Source organism: Pogoniulus pusillus, chromosome 25 (genome assembly GCF_015220805.1).
Source record: "Pogoniulus pusillus isolate bPogPus1 chromosome 25, bPogPus1.pri, whole genome shotgun sequence".
Taxonomy (NCBI): domain Eukaryota; kingdom Metazoa; phylum Chordata; class Aves; order Piciformes; family Lybiidae; genus Pogoniulus; species Pogoniulus pusillus.
The window spans coordinates 19073237-19093358 of NC_087288.1; positions in this window are offsets into that span (position 1 = coordinate 19073237).

Below are 20122 nucleotides of genomic sequence, written 5' to 3' on the forward strand. Positions count from 1 at the left end.
TCATCATTATTTTCTTTTCACAACCAATGATCTAATTTCTCTCCTTAAAATATTCCAATTAGCCTCAAACCAGTTCACAGGAAACTGTGACTGTGACAAAGCTGGTAAGAGGGCCTGGAACACAAACCCTATGAGGAGAGGCTGAGGCAGCTGGAGGGGTGCAGCTTGCAGAAAAGGAGGCTCAGGGGTGACCTCACTGCTGGCTACAACTACCTGAACGGACATTGTAGCCAGATGGGGGGTGGCCTCTTCTGCCAGGCAACCACCAATAGAACAAGGGGACACAGTCTCAAGTTGTGCTGGGGAAAGTACAGGCTGGATGTTAGGAGGAAGTTCTTCACAGAGAGAGTGATTGGCATTGGAATGGGCTGCCCAGGGAGGTGGTGGAGTCACTGTCTCTGGAGGTCTTCAGGAAAAGCCTGGATGAGGCACTTAGTGCCATGGTCTGGTTGACTGGCTAGGGCTGGGTGCTAGGTTGGACTGGATGATCTTGGAGGTCCCTTCCAACCAGGTTGATTCTATGATTCTATGATTTTATGATCCACTGCCCCTGGAGGTGTGGGGCAGTGAATCAAAAAATGTGTGAACACAGCCCTTGGGGACACAGTTTAATGGCCATGGTGGTCTTAGGTTGATGGATCATAGAGGTCTTTTCCAGCTGTGGCAGTACTATGTGCAGTATACCAGGCAGTTCACCAACAGGAAAGAAAGGAAAGGGTGTAAAGACAAACTGCATTCTCCAGCAGCCAATGCAGCTCACAGTCCTCAGCTTAAATAATCTGCCCTTTTATTTTCCCCTGAAGGTTTTCATCACAGTTATTTTAAAGGGGAGCAGATACTGTTTATGAAAACACAACAGAGAAGCAGCTAATCACAGCTCCTGGAAGAAGCATTTGTCAGTAGTCTAAACCAAAAATGTCACTTGGATTTAGGTTAAGGGAAGTATTCTTGCCCTTCTACTCTGCCCTACTGAAATCACATCTGGAGTATTGTGTCCAGTTCTGGATACCTCAGTTCAAGAGAGACAGGACTAGAGAGTGTCCAAGGATGGTGAGGAAAGGCTGAGAGTCCAGGGGCTATTTAGCCTGGAGAAGATAAAACTGAAAGGAGATCTTATTAACGTTTACCAATACCTGAAGGGTAGGTGTCAAGAAGAAATGGCCCAGGTTCTTTTCAGTGGTGTCCTGTGATGGGATGAGGGGCAATGGACACAAACTGGAAGACAGGAAGTTCCACCTCAACATCAGGAAAAAACTCCTTTACTGTAAGGATGCTGAAACTTTGGACCAGGCTACCCAGAGAGGTTGTGGAGTCTCCTTCTCTGAAGATGTCCAAGACCCTTCTCTGTGCTCTCCTGTGTGACCTGCCATAGGTGATCCTGCTTTAGCATTAGGATTGGACTCAATGATCTTCAGAGATCCCTTCCAACCCCTACCATTCTATGGTTCTATGATTTATCCCCTTAATAAAGAGTTGCATGTGCTACCTCAGTAAGGCACCGTAAGCAGAAATTGTGCAATCAACCTCAAAGGAATGGCAAACCAGCCCAACCCTAGCCTCTGGAGATGCCTTTATCTGACAGAAAACAGTAGCATTAATCCCCTCACCCTCCATCCCTAAACCCACTCTGTGGCAGAGCTTTTCTCCAGCTAAGCAGCAATCCAGCAGAAGCAGAGCTGAGCATGGGCAGCGTGGCCTGGGAGCCAGGACACGTGGGGTCACCTCCTGTCTCATGCCTTGCGAAGAGAGCGAGACCTCAGCTCCCTACACTGGTGCATAATAGTGAGACAGGAAGGGCTGGTGGTCAGGATGCCTTGGTTCTCTGTCAGGCCCTGGCAAGGAAGCAGACTGAGCTGAGCGGGAAATATGTCTGTGCTTGCAAACCACTTGCAACAGATGCTAAAATCAGTGTGAAAGAAATGTGCCTTGAGCACTGGAGCCTGCTCCCTACAGTGCCAGCAGTCCACACGGAGGGCAGAAAGGGCTGGGGGAGATACTGATCACGTAAGATGACCACAAGGCTCTAAGAGAGCTGTGACTTTGATTCATAGAACTGCAGCACAGGATGGCTGTTGTGGCCCTTAAAAGCTGTAAGTCTACTGGGATTCATCAATCTCAAGCTGTAGCTGCTGCTACTACTCTAGCTGGCTCTGCTCCAGACCAGAGCATCAAACTCAATGGCAAAATGTGTGTATCACACATCCCACCACAACTCCTGGGCCAGGCTCTGGGGAACAAGGAGATAGATTCAGGTGAGCTGGGATTGCAGAGACAGACTGGGGCAAGAGGAAATTCCAGGGAGTGTCTCCACACCATCAAAGCTCAGGGAGAAGCTGAGGAGCAGTACTTGCTCACAGCCAGTCTGCCAGCCAGGCAAGGGGCATGCAAGAGGAGGGAAAAAGAGATGCAAGGAATTGCCTGTTAATCCAGATCTGGAAGGACACAAGAGTTCAGAGGGGGATCTGATTTGTCTCTCTGCTTGACCTGCTAGGGGGACTGGGCCACAGTCTGAAAATATATGCTCACCCAGAGCAATCAGCAGAGGAGCTGAAACTATTTATCTAGCTGGCTAGGTGATGAGAGCCTGCTGAGCACAGTAGTGAGTCTGACACTGCCAAACCATCTGTGCATCACGGTGACAAGGAGGCAGAGGGATCAGCACAGAATCCAAAGTTATGTTTCTATTCACACTTGGAGCATTCACTGGAATATGAAGCAGGCCAGGAGGAACATGAAGCACACCTCTCAGACTGTCATCAGCCTGCACTGGAGCTGTAAAACATAACTGATCTTGCCAGAGCAGCACTGCAGTTGTTCAAGGCTTCATGAGCCACAAGGAAGTTGCTAAACCAGACTGTTTCAACAATGCCCAGAGCCACTTTGCATTTGAGAAAGGTACCAGGTGGGTCCCCTCCTTCAGCTGCCTCAAGTGTCAGTCCATTTATACCCAGCCACTCCTACCAACTGACCTATCATTATTTCCTTTTGGAAATCAAATTTAGGCCAACCTCATGACATTCAACAAGGCCAAGTGGAAGGTCCTGCACCTGGGTCAGTGCAATCCCAAGCACAGCTCCAGGCTGGGTGGGGAATGGCTGAGAGCAGCCCTGAGGAACAGGACCTGGGGGTCTGGGGTGATGCAAAGCTCCACAGGAGCCTGCAGTGTGAGTGCAGCCCAGACACAACCCTGTGCTGGGCTGCAGCAAGAGCAGTGTGGGCACAGGGCAAGGGAGGGGATTCTGCCCCTTGGTTCTGCTCTCCTCAGACCCCACCTGCAGTCCTGGGTGCAGTTCTGGAGCCCCCAGCACAATGAGGAGCCAGTCCAGAAGAGGCCATGAAGATGCTCAGAGGGCTGCAGCAGCTCTGCTGTGAGGACAGGCTGAGAGAGTTGGGGCTCTGCAGCCTGGAGAAGAGAAGGCTTTGAGGAGACCTTGGAGTGGCCTTGCAGTATCTGAAGTGGGCTACAGAAAGGCTGAGGAGGGACTATTGACAAGGTCTGGGAATGACAGGATGAGGACTAATGGGTATAAACTGGAAGTGGGGAGATTCAAACTGGATGTTAGGAGGAAGTTCTTTCCAGTGAGGGTGGTGAGACACTGGCACAGGTTGCCCAGGGAGGCTGTGGATGCTTCCTCCTTGGAGGTGGTTGGACGAGGCCTTGAGCAACCTGTTCTTATGGGAGGTGTCCCTGCCTATGGCAGGGGGGGTTGGAGCTGGATAATCCTTGAAGTCCCTTCCAACCTAAACCATTCTATGATTCTATGACTGCACAGATAAAATTGCTGGAACAGGTTGCCCAGAGATGTGGTGGAGTCCCCATCCCTGAAGACATTCAAGGTCAAACTTGCAAGGTCAAACTTGGTGAGGCCCTGAGCAACCTGATTTAGTCCTTGCTTCCTGCAGGGGTTTTGGGCAAAATGACCTTTGAGGGTCCCTTCCCACCTGATGCATTCTATGATTCTATGAGAAAGAGGAATCTGATCTAGGAATGACCTTTTCAGCATGAAACCCTCTTTTCCTATAGGATACTGGTGGATAAATTCCCAGAGCTCTCTTTCTTGGGCACCCCAACTACAAACACTTCATTTTCCCACCAAAAGAGAGGGCAGAATTCTGGGGCCCACAGGATAGCAATGACCCACTATAAGCCTGTAGCACTATAAGCCTGTAGCACTGTAAGCCTGTAGTTTTCTTGGCAGCTTTCAGTGAGATAAGTTTTCAGAGGTGCTCAGTGTCACAGAATGTCTCACTGACCAAGTGTCTTACAGTCGTGGTTGGGCTGATGAGTGAAAGCAAGGATCAGGAGGATTGGTGAGCTGCTCACATGGGATGTGCTGGTGACTGCCTCCATCATTTTGTTGCCTTAGTTTTATTGCACTCCCAAAGTGGCCACACATCTCTGTGGGGAGAGCTAAGGCTCACCCTCTGCCAATATGTCCAGAAAAGAAAGCTGTATTTTTCTTGTAAACTGCTTCTTATTCTACAACCACCTCAGAGGAGACTGGGACGAGGTGGGGGTGGGCTTCTCCTCACATGCAGTGAGGGATAAGACAAGAGGAAATTAGCTCAAGTCATGCCAGGGGAGTTTCAGGTTGGATATCAGGAACAATTTCTTCCCAGAAAGGGTTCTCAGTCATTGGAACAGGCTGCTGTGATGGTTTGGGTTCTTACCCACCCCCCCCCACTTTATATTTGCCCCAGCTAACTCAGACGGACCCTGGGAATATAGATGAAGCAATTTATTTACAGCTAGCAGAATTTACAAGCAGCTATTTACAATATATACAGTTATATACAATTATATACAGAAATATACAAAGGATAAACAACACAAAAGCACAACTCCCCTCCCAGAAACCTGAGTCCCCAGGAGGGGCTCTCAAACCACCCCAACACCTCCCCCCGGCCCTCTCAACCTTACCCCAGTTCTCAGGAAGAAGAGAGGTGCAGCCAAGAGGTTAGGGAGCAAGGTTAGTAGGAGCAGGGTTAATGAGATGTGACCAGGTCTGAAGGCAAAGGCAGAAGAGAAAGACAAAATGGAGAAAAGTTTACTTCTTCTTCCCAGAGCTCTCAGCGAGACTGTGAGAGAAGTTGACATCAATTGTTTTCATTTCACTGCCTGTTATCTAGTTCTGTTACCAAAACATTCTAGCTTGCTTCTAACTAGCACAGCTGCCCAGGGGGCTGGTGGGGTCACCACCCCTGGAGGTGTTCAGAAGATGCATGGATGTGGTGCTGAGGGATGTGCTTTAGTGGTGGCAGCTTCTCAGCAGTGGTGGGACTGTGAGCTCCAGGCGAGTGGCTGGGCTTGGTGGCCTCAAAGGTCTCTTTCACCTCCAATAGTCATTCTGTGATTCTATTCTGTGCCTGTGTCCAAGAATTTCATGGAAAACGATGCACTTCTGCTCCTGTGTTTGAGCAGCAGATTGCTTGGCAGTAAGCAGGGCATTTGCTCTCCTGACAAGGTCCCATAGACACTGAAGTGTTTGAGGACCTGGCTTTTTCCTGCTAGCCAAAAGTGTTTTATCTGGTCAAGGCTGAAATAAAGTGCTGCTCTCCATGACAACTCTCTGCACTCGGCCAGCTCTCTGTGACAACAGGGCTGCTCTTCCAGAAACATGGAATTGTGCAGACACAGGGATCCCACTGAGCTCAGAGCCAGACAGGAGTGCAGGGCTCTAGGGCATCTTTCCTTCTTTTTGGAGAAAGCTCTGATTGTGAGAAATGGTGGAGTCCTGAGCAGCATCGAGGGGCTCCTTCAGGGTAAATAAAAAATGCAATTTGAGGAGAAATCACTTCAGAATGGTTCAGCTTTTGAAAGATTCACAGTGAATCAAATCTTTGACAGCAGACAGCTGCAACATCTATTGATCAAGGTTTGGAGGTAAAGAATGAAATGCATGGCAGTGTCAACTGCATGAGATGTGCTTCTAAAGAAAGCAGAAGGGGCAAACCTTGGTGCTCATGTGTTGGGAAATTCAACAAGGCCAAGTGGAAGGTCCTGCACCTGGGTTGGTGCAATCCCAGGCACAGCTCCAAGCTGGGTGGGGAATGGCTGAGAGCAGCCCTGAGGAACAGGACCTGGGGGTCTGGAGTGATGCAAAGCTCAACAGGAGCCTGCAGTGTGAGTGCAGCCCAGACAGCAACCCTGTGCTGGGCTGCAGCAAGAGCAGTGTGGGCACAGGGCAAGGGAGGGGATTCTGCTCCCATAAAAGGTATTCCCTTTCCTGACAGATCTCATCTCCAGGACTTTCTCAGTCCCCAGCTACTCCCAGCAGCGCAGCACGGAGCTCAGGGCTTGATTCTGCCCTGCTTCATGTTGTGATGCTGGAAGGTGTCCAGAGAAGGGCAACAAAGCTGGTGAGGGGCCTGGAACACAAACCCTGTGAGGAGAGGCTGAGGGAGCTGGGGGTGTGCAGCCTGCAGAAGAGGAGGCTCAGGGCAGAGCTCATTGCTGTCTGCAGCTACCTGAAGAGAGGCTGTAGCCAGGTGGGGTTGGGCTCTTCTGCCAGGCAACCAGCAACAGAACAAGGGGACACAGTCTCAGGTTGTGCCAGGGGAGGTCTAGGCTGGTGTGATGATTTGGGTGTTCCCTGCTCCCAAATCACCCAGACGAGACTCAGCCAGCTCTGGAAATTTGAATGAATTTATATTTACAGCTTAGCACAACAGACAAGCAGATAGTTACAGTATAAACAGTTATAGACAGAAATAGACAAGGTAAAAGGTAATACAGAAACACAACTGCCCCCCCCCCCCCCCCCCCCCCGGAAACCTGAGTCCCCAGGAGAGGCTCTCAGCCACCCCTTCACCTTCCCCTTACCCCTCTCAACCTTACCCCAGTCCCAAGGAGGAATGGAGGTTCAGCCAGGGAGTTAGGAAGCAAAGTGGATTAGTCCAGAATGGAGGGTGAGGTTAGAGAGATGCAGCTCAGCCAGCAGCCCCAGCCAGAGTGATTACCTAGTGGTTTTGTTTCTTGTTCCTATACATCTCAGCAAGGCTGTGAGGAAAGCAGACATCATCGTTGTTTTCTTTCCACAGCCTGCAATCTAGTTCTTCTCACCAGAACATTCTAGCCTGCTTCAAACTAGCACAGCTGGATGTGAGGAGGAAGTTGTTGGCAGAGAGAGTGATTGGCATTGGAATGGGCTGCCCAGGTAGGTGGTGGAGTCTCTGTGCCTGGACGTGTTGAAGTAAATCCTGGCTGAGGCACTTAGTGCCATGGTCTGGTTGATTGGCCAGGGCTGGGTGTTAGGTTGGGCTGACTGAGCTTGGAGCTCTCTTCCAACCTGGTTGATTCTATGATTCTATACATCAGGAACAATGTGACAGCAGAACTACAAAAGTGCCACTGTGCACTGCTGAGACCACAGATATGATCCTGTGTTCAGGTTTGTGACTTTCACTACAAGACACTGAGGAGCCAGAGGAAGGCAACAAAGCTGATGAAGGGTGTGGAGAACATGTCTGGTGGGGAGCAGCTGAGATCGTTTAGTCTGGAGAAAAGGAAAGAGAGGGGAGACCTCATTGCTCTCTACAATGGCCTGAAAGGAGGTTGGAGTGAGGTAGGGTTTGGTTTCTTCTCCTAGTGTCAGGTGATGGAACAAGAGGAAATGGCCTGAAATTGTGCCAGGGGAGGTTTAGGTTGGATAGTAGAAAAAAATGTCTTTAGTGGAAGACTGGTCAGGCATTGGAGCAGGCTGCCCAGGGAGGTGGTGGAGTCACCATCTCTGGAGGTGTTCAAGAAATGTGAGGACATGGCACTTCAGGACATCTCTTACTGGCTATGGTGCTCTTAGGCTGATGATTGGACTTGACCATCTCAGAGGTGCTTCCCAGCTGAGACAATTCTATCATTCTGTGTAGCAGGCCAGCACACAGTGGGTGTAAAATGCTTCCACTGCAGAAGGAGGTAGACCTTGCTATGGTTGACTGGTCAGAAAGCAGAGTTGCTGCACACAGTCCCTGCTGTTGTCTCCTTGCAGGGCTAAATCCAGTCTCTGCTGCAAAATACACCATTTCCTTGTGCTCCACACAACAGGGAGATTATATCTGCTGGTCTGCAAGACTTAGGAGGTTAAACCAGCAAAAAGTGGTGGCCATGTAAGCCCTAACCTTCAGGCAGCCACCTGGCCCATTTGTCCCTGAGGCTTTCTCAGAGCACCCCTGCAGCCAAGCCCCCTCTGGCTCATCTTGAAGGAGCAGAAAGCTGAGCACACATGGAAAAGCACCCCCTGAGCATGCACAACAGAAGAGGACTTCTCTTTGGATAGGAGAGGCTTTCCCCACCTACTTCCCACCATATGGCTTCTTGTGTGAGCCAAGAGCAGTGCCTAACCACCGGCAGCACAGCCTGAAGGACCTGCCACAGCAGGGAAAACAGCATCCACATCCCTTCCCCTGGCCTGTCTCCAGCTTGCTTAGAGTGACTCACTTGCTGTGAGATGCTGGCAAAAATGGGACAAAGCTAAAGCAGAAAATATCCTCTGTGAAACAATTATAGCAGAGCAAGGTTGGGTTGTGGTTTCTTTTCCCAGAAAAAAACAAGAGAGAAAGGCTGCAAATAAAGCAGTCTGCTGCTGGCAGCAGGTAAAATCTTCAGTGCCTATTAAACAGCTACTAAGTCACAGAGCTGTGGAATCACAGAACAGTTTTGGTTGGACACAGCCCAGGATGCTGTTGGCCTTCTTGGCCACCTGAGCACATGCTGGCTCATTTTCAGGCAGCTGCCAACCTGCATCCCCAGGTCTATCCCTGCTGGGCAGCTTTCCAGCCACTCTTCCCCAAGCCTGGAGCATTCACGGGGTTGTTGTGACCCAAGTGCAGGACCCAGTGCTTGGCCTTATTGAATCTCATGGCCATGACCCATCGATCCAGCCTGCTCAGGTTGCTTTGCAGAGCCTTCCTGCCCTCCAGCAGGTCAACACTCCCTCACAGCTGAGTGCCATCTGCAAATGTAGAGACAGAGCCCTTGGACTCCTCGCCCAGATCATCGATACAGATATCGAAGAGAACTGGTCCCAACACTGAGCCCCGGGCAGCACCACTTGTGGCTGGCCACCAACTGAGCTTAACCCCTTTCACCCTCACACTTTGGGCCCAGCCATCCTGCCATTTTTCTACCAAGCAAAGCATCTATCCATCCAAGCCATGCACAGCCACTGTCTCCAGGAAGGTGCTGTGGGAGACAGTGTCAAAGGCTAAAGTCCAGATAAACAACATCCACAGCCTTTCCCTCACCCACTAAGTGTGTCACCTTGTCACAGAAGGAGATCAGGTTCCTCAAGCAGGACCTGCCCCCTTCATCAGCCCATGCTGACTGGGACTGATAACCTGGTTGCTCTCCATGTGCTGCACAATAGCACTGAAGATGATCTGCTCTGTAGCCTAGCACCCAGGTCAGACTGACAGGTCTGTAGGTCCCCAGGTTCTCCTTTTGGCCCTTGTAGCTGAGCACCACATTTGCCAATCTCCCTTTGTCTGGGACCTCCCCTCTTAGCCAGGATGGTTAGTAATGATGGAAAGTGGTTTGGTGAGCACTTCCACCAGCTCCCTCAGCACCCTTGGGTCTATGTCATATACTTGGGTGTGGCTAAGTGATGTAGCAGTTTGCTAACCATCAGTAAAAAGATTTGCCTCCTTCTGTGGGTCCACAACCTAGCACCAAGCCTTTGACGACCTTGCAGTGCCTCACTTGGGTACCTCTGTCTCACTGTATGAAATCCCTTTCTTTCAAGACATTGCCCTAATGAGAATGATGTCTTCCAAGACACTTCTGGGCTCAGAGTTAGGCTGTCCCTCAGCACTGTTATTCATCACTCTATTCTCTCTTTGATGGGGATCTGTGTCCAATTATGGGCTCCTCAGTTCGAGAGAGATGCTGAGATACTGTAACGTGTCCAGAGAAGGGCAACGAAGCTGGTGAGGGGCCTGGAGCACAAACCCTGTGAGGGGAGGCTGAGGGAGCTGGGGGTGTGCAGCCTGCAGAAGAGGAGGCTCAGGGCAGAGCTCATTGCTGTCTGCAACTGCCTGAAGGGAGGCTGTAGCCAGGTGGGGTTGGTCTCTGTGTTAGTTTGAAGCTAGCTAGAATGTTTTGGTGTGAAGAGACAGATTACAGGCTGTGAAAGGGAAACAATGGTGATGTCTACTTCACTCATAGGCTTGCTGAGAGGTATAGGAGCAAGAATCCAAGCATAGATAAGAGAGTTGCTCTGTCTGGGCTTTGAGCTGCATTTCTCTCTAACCTCACCTTCTGTCTCTCTGATTAATCCACCTGCTTCCTAACCCCCCTGGCCACCCTCCATTCTTCCTTGGGGCACAAGGCAAAGTCTAGGGTAAAGTTGAGGGGTGGGAGAAGGTGGAAGGGCAGTTGGGAGCCCCTCCTGGGGACTCAGGTTCCTGGGAGGGCTGCTGTGTGTCTGTATTACCTTTTACCTTGCCTTATTTCTGTCTGTAACTGTATATACTGCATCTGCTTGTCTATTGTGCTAAGCTGTAAATACAAAGCTTCATTCAATTTCCAGAGCCTCTGAGTCTAGTCTGGGTGATTTCCAAAGCGGACGGGGCTGGGGAACACCCAAACCATCACAGTCTCTTCTGCCAGGCAACCAGCAACAAAAGGAGGGGACAGTCTCAAGCTGTGCCAGGGGAGGTCTAGGCTGGATGTTAGGAGGAAGTTGTTGTCAGAGAGAGTGATTGACATTGGAATGGGCTGCCCAGGGAGGTGGTGGAGGCACTGTCCCTGGAGGTATTGAAGTAAATCCTGGCTGAGGCACTTAGTGCCATGGTCTGGTTGACTGGCTAGGGCTGGGTGCTAGGTTGGGCTGGCTGAGCTTGGAGCTCTCTTCCAACCTGGTTGATTCTATGATTTTATGATCTCTACAGAAGGACAGGGTCTGACAAACAAGCCACAGAGACTTTCAGGAGGTTACTACCCTCAGAAGCTGAAAACACAGAAATAAGCTCTCCAAAATTCAATTAGCTGAAAAAACAGGAGTTTGAAAGCCAGAACAAACATTGGTGTCCTCTCGTTTTCCTTAGAGCTTTTGTGTCAAATCAATGCTCTCAGCCAAACAATGTAAGACCAAAACTAAATAAAATCCAAGGCTCTGTGATGGTTTGGGTGTTCCCTGCCCCTCCCCCCCCCTGCTGTGGAAATCACCCAGACTAGGCTCAGCAGCTCTGGAGATTGAATGGAGCTTTGTATTTACAGTTTAGCACGATAGACAAGCAGGTATTTACAATCTATACAGTTATAGTCAGAAATATACAAGTTAATACAGACACACAGCAGCCCTCCCTGAGTCCCCAGGAGGGGCTCCCAACCACCCTTCCACCTTCCCCCTATCCCTCAACCTTACCCAAGATCTTGCCTTATGTTTAAGGTAGTTTTGAGGGTCAGCCAGAGGGGTTAGGGAGCAGGTGGATTAGTCACACAGACAGCAGGTTAGGTTAGAGAGAGAGAGAGAGAGAGGAAGTTCAGCCCAAAGCCCAGACAGCAACTGCCTTATCTATGTTTGTGTTCTTGTTCTTATCCATCTCAGCAAGCCTGTGAGCACAGCAAACAGCACCATTGTTTTCTTCCTACTGCCTGTAGCCTAATTCTTCTCATCAAAACATTCTAGCTAGGCTCAAGCTAGCACAAGCTCTCACAGTATCACCAAGGTTGGAAGAGACCTCACAGATCATCAAGTCCAACCCTTTACCACAGAGCTCAAGGCCAGACCATGGCACCAAGTGCCACGTCCAGTCCTGCCTTGAACAGCTTCAGGGACGGCGACTCCACCACCTCCCCGGGCATCCCATTCCAGTGTCCAATGACTCTCTCAGGGAAGAACTTTCTCCTCACCTCCAGCCTAAATCTCCCCTGGCACAGCCTGAGGCTGTGTCCTCTTGTTCTGGTGCTGGCCACCTGAGAGAAGAGAGCAAACTCCTCCTGGCCACAACCTCCCCTCAGGTAGTTGTAGACAGCAATAAGGTCACCCCTGAGCCTCCTCTTCTGTACACTCAAGTGCACAGCTCCTTGAGCCCAGCCTAAGGGGCTCATTTCCCACCTCAGGCGATAGGAAGCGGCAGAGGCACAGCTTTTGCCCCGCTTGTCTGGCGAGGTGAGAGGCTTGCTGCTGTGGGCACATAGGTAAGGCCCAGGTTTCTGTGGTGCTCTTGGTCACAGCTGGGTCCTCAAGCATTCTGCCCTTTGGAGTTTTCCACATCTTTAGAAAAAAGCTGGCCTGTCACATGGGGATGTCCACTCTGGTTTCAAATAGGTTTGTTTTCTCCTGAATGTTGCAGTTTCTCCACAGACCTGCAGTAGGTCAGAGGCCCATGAAAGGCAGCTGGGTCTGGGACAGTGATCCTGGCAGAAGAATAGGTGTGTCCAGTAAATCTGAAGCAGCTCCAGATCAGGTTTTTGGGATTGGGAACATTTTTTTTTGTCTTTTTTGGTCATTTGTGGTCTCACCAATAAATATGATCTGTGGATCCTGCTCTTGCACAGCAAAGCATGGCACTTGTTTATGGCCCAGGCTGTTCTTGCCTATTTGCTGAGCTGGGATGCAGTGAGTCCCAGCCCATAGCAAGACTGTTTCCAGTCCTGCACCTGTCACCTTGAGTGATGGTCTCTGCTCCTAGGAGGTGAGAGCTTTTTTGATATAAAGGAAGGGAGAGAGGACATTGCATCCATGGCAACAGGAGTGAAGGTCCCAAAGCCCCTGCAAGGTGGGTGGAGGGAGAGGTGGCCAGCCCTTGGAATCATAGAATCATAGAATCAACCAGGTTGGAAGAGACCTCCGAGATCATCCAGTCCAACCTAGCACCCAGCCCTATCCAGTCAACCAGACCATGGCACTAAGTGCCTCAGCCAGGCTTTGCTTCAACACCTCCAGGGATGGTGACTCCACCACCTCCCTGGGCAGCCCATTCCACCTGTTACAACCTCCTTTCAGGTAGTTGTGGACAGCAAAGAGGCCACCCTTGAGCCTCCTCTTCTGCAGGCTGCACACCCCCAGCTCCCTCAGTCTCTCCTCACAGGGTTTGTGTTTCAGGTTGTGCCCAGAGATCACTGGGACCTACTGAGGGTGAAGGACACCAGCTCATGTTCTGGGGAAGGAAGGCTAATTGAGGATGGGGAAGGATGCTGCACTAGTTAGCTAAGAAACAATCTCTGGGAAATGGCTCCAGGAGACTCCAGGTCTCCATCTTTCCAGGTGCTCTGGGGGAAAACCCAAACTATCTGTATCTAATCTATCTCATGGATCATGCCATCAGAGCTTTGTCCTGCCAGCTCTATTGAGGTGCCCTGGGACCTCCTCTTTCAATAAACTATCATGCCTCTGCATATTCTGTGTCTGGCTTAAGTACTCCTTGATACAACAGAACAATTTTCTTCCAGTTCACTCTCAGCAGTCACTGTCTCCTATTCCCTGAAAGAATCTTAGAACTCTAGACACCTTAATTAACTTTCCTAGACACTGATTTGGTGTTGGAATGTTTTGGAGGTCTTCAGATGTGACAAGAACAAAACTACAAGAACAAAATGAAGAATTAATGAATGAAATTCTTCTTTCTCCCAAGCATCCTCTGCTATCTCTGGGGATGCATTGGGCCTGATCCTAGTTCACGTGAGGAGCTGTTTATGCTGCTGCAGTAAAATAATTGCTCTCTAGGCTTTGCTGCAAGTCCAAATTAGACTCCTCATGTTGTTGGTGGGGAGAGGATTAAATTTATCAGGAGCAGGAGGCATATAATATTCTGTATTCCCCAAGCAAATCCTTCCACAGCAGAAAGGAAGGCTAGACATTGTGTCTGTGATCTAAACACAGTGTTGTTTTTTTTTCCTTCATGTGAGACACACTAGCCAAAAAAAACCCCAACAGACAGATGATTTACAATTGACTTTCCTGGGGGAAAAATGTCAAAACAAAACCCAGAAAAAATCATTCCCCAGGCTCCCTGCGGGTGCAGAGCCTTAGCTATTCATTACACTGACAAAGAGCAATGCTGGGGAAGGTCTACATGGAATATGAAGCTAGTGAAGTGTCCAACATGTCTTGGTCTGAAGTTCAGGCAGCAAGGCACTGATGCTCAAGGAATGGCAGGAGGTGAGGGCAGGTTTAACTTAGATGGTAGGAAGAAGTTCTTTACAGGGAGGGTGGTGAGACACTGGAATGGGTTACCCAGGGGGTTGTGGATGCTCCCTCCCTGGAGGTGTTCAAAGCCAGGTTGGATGAGGCCTTGAGTGACCTGTTCTAGTGGGAGGTGTCCTGCCTGTGGTGGGGGGTTGGAACTGGATGATCTTTGAAGTCCTTTCCAACCTAAACCATTCTGTGACTCTGTGGGTTTTAGATTTACTTCTGAGCCCAGTATTCACTGGGAAGTTGGACAGGGTTAACCCTCCAGGGGGAGTGACCTTGAACCTGACCCTAGGTGGTCTTGACCCCTCCCCAGGGGTGGGTCTGCACACCACCAGGTGCTGGTTAGCTCACTGCCCCTTCCTGTCTAAAGAGCCATAAAAGCAGGGGGACCTCTGTTCTCTCTGTGCTCCCTGCCTTCCTGCTCACCACCATCACCATCCTGTTCCTGGTTCTCTTTGTTTCACCATGTGGCCATCACCCACGAGGCAGCCAAAGCCATCACCAGCAAAATCTGGTTGCATCTACACATTTTGTATGTTTTCCCTTCCCTATACCTTTGTAACTTCCCTGCCTCAGATATCTTTCTTAATTTATTGTTAAACCTTTTTCTTTTTAACTTCCAAATTGAGTGAGATTTATTTATTTGGTTGTGCTTATCTTTCCTCTCTCTACTTCTAATTTCTTTCTTTTGGGAAAGAAGGGGGCAGAGGGAAGGGCACTCCATAAATTGTTGTTTGGTTCTATCACATTTATTTGAGTCTCTGGGAACTTAAATTAGAACCAAGACAGAAGTGATCTCTGACACGATGACGGACTCCTCAGATGTTCACTCATCCAGGCTTGAGCAGTGGCCAAGCTACTGTGCTTTTCTGCTTAGCAATGTTGGTGACCACCCTGAAGAGCTAGAAAGAGGTTGCAAGGGACACTTACAAGAGGAGCTGCCAGCAAGAGAAGGTTGTGCCATGTAGGATATCATCAGGTCTTAGGGGCTTTTTGAGCACTGAACACTCACCTTCAATCTCCACCAGAACCATGGCTATGGTCTCACTAGCTATTGAGGATGACTCCAGGAGCACCCTCAGCAAGAACACAGACAATTATATTTGCAGGTACATGATGCATGGATGGCCTAGGCAATTTCTAGAAGGCAACAGCCTCCCTTCCTCTTTGCTGCCTGCTTACTTTAGTGTTCAGCCTGTATTGAGCAAGGATAACTGAGCATGGTGTGAGGCCACCATGGTGGCACATGCTTGAGGGTTGCTCAGTTCCTCAGCTCCATCAGGCCAACCCACTGAGTCTATCAGGGCTCTCCAAAGGCTTGAAACTAAATGCATGATTTACAAGGATATCTGTTTGGCCAGCTGCTCAGTGATCTGCTAACAGCTTCAGTGATAAAGCCTAAGGCTCTCTTCACTTGAGTGCTCAGCCTCTCTGTACCTGTGCAGAGCTCAAAGCACAAGCTGGCTCCTTCCCTGCTTCTCTTGCTTCCAAGCCAGTCAAAAGAACTTGCTGGTAACCCAGCTGCATTTCACTGCTTATCATTTATTCACTCTGGGTTCTGAACCAGACATAACAACCCACCCACCATCACCAGTTCTGAAAGCAACCTCCCAGAGTGCACAGCACACTGATTTAGTCGTGGCCATTAACCAGGCAGGAGTTATAAAAGATGTAGCTAGTTTTATTTCTGGAAAGCCCTGCCCACAACTTCATACAAACTGGTTAAATTTGGGTTCTGATTCAGTCAGGAAAATCTTCCCAAGGCTGCTTCTGGGCAATTCATTCATTTAGGAGACTCAGAAAACTGCAAGGTTTAACCACAAAATGGCTTTGCTCCACTTACAAATAGGTTGCCTGCAGCCCTAGGGCAAGTCTGTGCTACTCACTGTGGTGGAGCAGAATTCTCAAGACAGTCTCTGGCTCCTTTGTGGCAGTGTTGGAACTGCTCAGCCATTGAGAGGCTTCTAGATATTTCCAGGATGCTGGGAAAGAGATAGAGGATCTCTGACCTGATGCTGGTTCCTCTTGGCACAGAGATTTGCAGAGGTGTAGGGAGGATCTCTTGCAAATGTGCAGAGAGCACCATGTTGGTGGCACTTCTTGTTGGTAGAGAGTAGCTGAAGGTGAGGCAGCAGTGTGCCCAGGTGGGCAGCAGAGCCAACGGCATCCTGGGCTGGCTCAGGAGCAGTGTGGCCAGCAGGACAAGGGAGGTTCTTCTACCCCTGTGCTCAGCACTGCTCAGGCCACACCTGGAGTGCTGTGTCCAGTTCTGGGCTCCTCAATTCAAGAGAGATGTTGAGGTGCTGGAAGGTGTTGAGAGAAGGGCAGAAAGGCTGAGGAGGAGCCTGGAGCAGAGCCCTGTGAAGAGAGGCTGAGGGAGCTGGGGGTGTGCAGCCTGCAGAAGAGGAGGCTCAAGGGTGGCCTCTTTGCTGTCCACAACTACCTGAAGGGAGGTTGTAGCCAGGTGGGGTTGGTCTATTTTGCCAGGCAAGCAGCAACAGAACAAGGGGACATAGCCTCAAGCTGTGCCAGGAGAGGTCTAGGCTGGATGTTAGGAGGAAGTTGTTGTCAGAGAGAGTGATTGGCATTGGAATGGGCTGCCCAGGGAGGTGGTGGAGTCACCATCCCTGGAGGTGTTGAAGCCAAGCCTGGCTGAGGCACTTAGTGCCATGGTCTGGTTGACTGGCTAGGGCTGGGTGCTAGGTTGGGCTGGCTGAGCTTGGAGGTCTCTTCCAACCTGCTTGATTCTATGATTCTATGATTTGAGCTGGTTTCATCCCCAAGTTGAGAAAAACTCAGAATCAAGCCAAATGGTGACTGGGACAACCAAACCCAGTTTGGGAGCTCTCCCACTCAGTTTGTCCAGTTGGACAGTGGGTGTTGAACAGCTAAAAGCCATGGAGCAGAGCACCGTTCTTTGCCGCTGCAGAGCTAGGGTCTGAGAAATAGGCTCTCTGATTCACATAGACTGCACTCGGCTCCAGTTTGAACTTCAGTGCTTATCAGAGTCAGATGAGTGCTAGAAATTAATTTATGTCATCACTGCAAGTTGCACCTGAGCTTGGACAACCACTTCATCTTCTGTTGTTTGGCAGAAGCCAATTTTGGGATAAGGCAAAAGCATTTAGAGCAAATGCAGAGGGCTTTTAGGATTAAAGTTCAGGTCACCAGAGACATCTATAGATCTGTGGGGTTTCATTCATTTATACCATGGTTGTGGCTGCCTGTAAAAGCCAAGAAACAGAATGAGCTCTGAAAGAGAGAGCTTTGTGAAATGTCAAAGCAGGTCCCATTTTCTGCCAGGGTTCAGTGTCTTTACAAAAGCCTAGCAGAGAACACATCAAGAAAAATGACAGCTCCGTTTCAAATCACAAACACACACACATGAATTACAGAATCCCTGATTGGTTTTATCTGTCCATCCTTCTATCCATCCACCCACCCACTCCCTCCCCAAAGAGTTTCTGTGCTGTCAGATGAGTCCTTGGATATGTCAGGAATACCAGGTGACAGCCGTGCACTGCATTAATATTCTTCCCTATCAGCAAGGAGTTTGGAGGGGAGGGAGTAATATTTTTAGCCTTTCCATATGCAGCTGGTGCATGCTACCATGTGCAGAACAAAGCTCGGCCACAGAGCCTCCCGCCATGACTAATTCATCTGCAGACAACACTGCTTCATGCAGCTCCTGCAGCAGGGAGCAAGCGGGGTGGGAAGCTCCCATACAACCCAGCCTACGTGTAATTACTACTGGTATTGTTAAAACGTCTGTGGGGATGGCTGTCTGATGAAGACAGTCAGGTCATTCATGCGAGTGCTAACAGCTTTCATTACCCACGCTGTCATTTTGTGGTGCTGAGAAGAAAATGAAGCAATGCCACTCTTCCCAATCTCCCTTATCTCAGGTCTTGTCCAAAGCTCTTTGACACTTTCAAGTCAGGAGGCACTTGCTGAAATAAATTTAGCAGAGGCTGTCTCAAATATTGCAACCTTCTGAGTCTTAGCATTTTTATGCTACTGGGAGCCCCGGGGGCTGTGCCTTCATCCTAAATAAGCAGAGGCCACGTTCACAGCGTGAGTGGCACCACACAGTCCCTGTCTGCAATGTTAAATAGAGTCATTGAATAGCAGAATTGTTTCAGCTGGAAAAGACCTTTAAGATTGTGGAGTCCAAACGTTCACCAAGGCTGGGACTAAACCATGTCCCCAAGCACCACATCTCTGTGTCTTTTAAATACCTCCTGGGATGGGGACCCAACCACCTCTCTGGGGAGCCTGTTCCAGTCTGTGAGAGCCCTTTCAGTGAAGAAATTTCTTCTAATCTCCAACTTAAACCTCTCCTGATGCAACTTGATGCTGTTTTCTCTCCTCCTATCGGTTGTTCCTAGGGAGAAGAGACCAACACCCACCTGGTTCCAGCCTCCCTTCAGGAAGTAGCAGGGAATAAGAAGGTCTCCCCTCAATTTCCTTTTCTCTAGGCTCTGTTACCCCAGTTATCTGCTCCTCACAAGACCTGTTCTCCAAGTCTCTTTTCCTCCCTCATGCTGCTGCTTGGGAATACATCAGAGCCATGAGAGGGGAGGTGCTGATGCTGGTGACTACTATCCAGTGCCTGAGCCTCTATCCTAGTCTTGTTCATTTAGACTTGCTACACTTGTCTCCACTGCTAGAGGAGGGGTGAGCCTCCAGTCTTCAGCCACATGTTCAGCCCCCTCAATTTTAAGCCTATTACATTAAGTTCAACCCTGTCAGTAACACAGGCAGTGGTAGTAAGTTTTAGGCAGGTCTCATACGTCCTGCGTGCCTGATGAGATGGGACATGGCAATCAGACTGGCAGGAGGCAGTGGTATGCTTCCTGGTCCTCCTGTTCCTGCTTCTATTTCTCCTCTTCCTCCTGTCACTTGCTTTTCTGTCCCCATTCCCCCTCCATCTCTGTTTCTCTATCACCTCCTCTTCCACTGGAACCTTTCATACATAGCTCTTCAGGAATATCTGATGTGAAATTCATGTATTGGGTAAATGCACCTCCATAGTGGCCTTGTTTATATCCTTTTATGCCAGCATTGTCAGAGGAACAGCTTGATGCTTTGTGCTGACCCTCTGTAGCTCTGATGTTTCATGGAGGAGCGCATGGATGTTGAATTTCCTCAGTCTGCTTCTTTCCTTCCTCCATACAAAATAACTGTGAGCCACACCAGCATGGGAACTTGTGGATGTGGCCATCTGGAGGTGTGAGGACACAGAGCTCAGTGCACTTTTCCAGTTCCAGGACTGCTACAAGAAAAAGCCAAAACGGTTTAAGAACTTTGAGGGAAGTGATTCTCTCCCTCTGCTCTGCTCTGCTCTGCTCTGCTCTGCTCTGCTGAGACCCCACCTGGAGTACTGCATCCAGCTCTGGAGCCCCCATTGCAAGAAGGATGTGGGTGTGCTGGAGCGTGTCCAGAGAAGGGGCACTGGGATGCTCAGAGGCTGCAGCAGCTCTGCTGTGAGCACAGACTGAAAGAGTTGGGGCTGTGCAGGCTGGAGAAGAGGAGGCTCCCAGGTGACCTTCTTGTGGCCTTCCAGGATCCAAAGGGGGCTACAAAAAAAGCCAGGGAGGAACTTTTTAGGCTGTCAGGGAGTGACAGGGTTGGGGGTAATGGAGCAAAGCTGAAGGTGGGTAGATCAGGCTGGACATGAGGAGGAAGCTGTTGAACATGAGAGTGGTGAGAGGCTGGAATGGGTTGCCCAGGGAGGTGGTTGAGGCCCCATGGCTGGAGGTGTTTGAGGCCAGGCTGGCTGAGGCTGTGTGCAGCCTGCTCTAGGGTAGGGTGTCCCTGGACATGGCAGAGGGGTTGGAACTGTCTGCTCCTTGTGGTCCCTTCCAACCTTGACTGATTCTGGCTGGACTAGATGATCTCAAATGGCTCTGCCAACCTCAGCAGTTCTATGACTGCATAATTCTATGAATATCTTTCTCCTCACACCAAGAAACCTTCACCTCATCTGG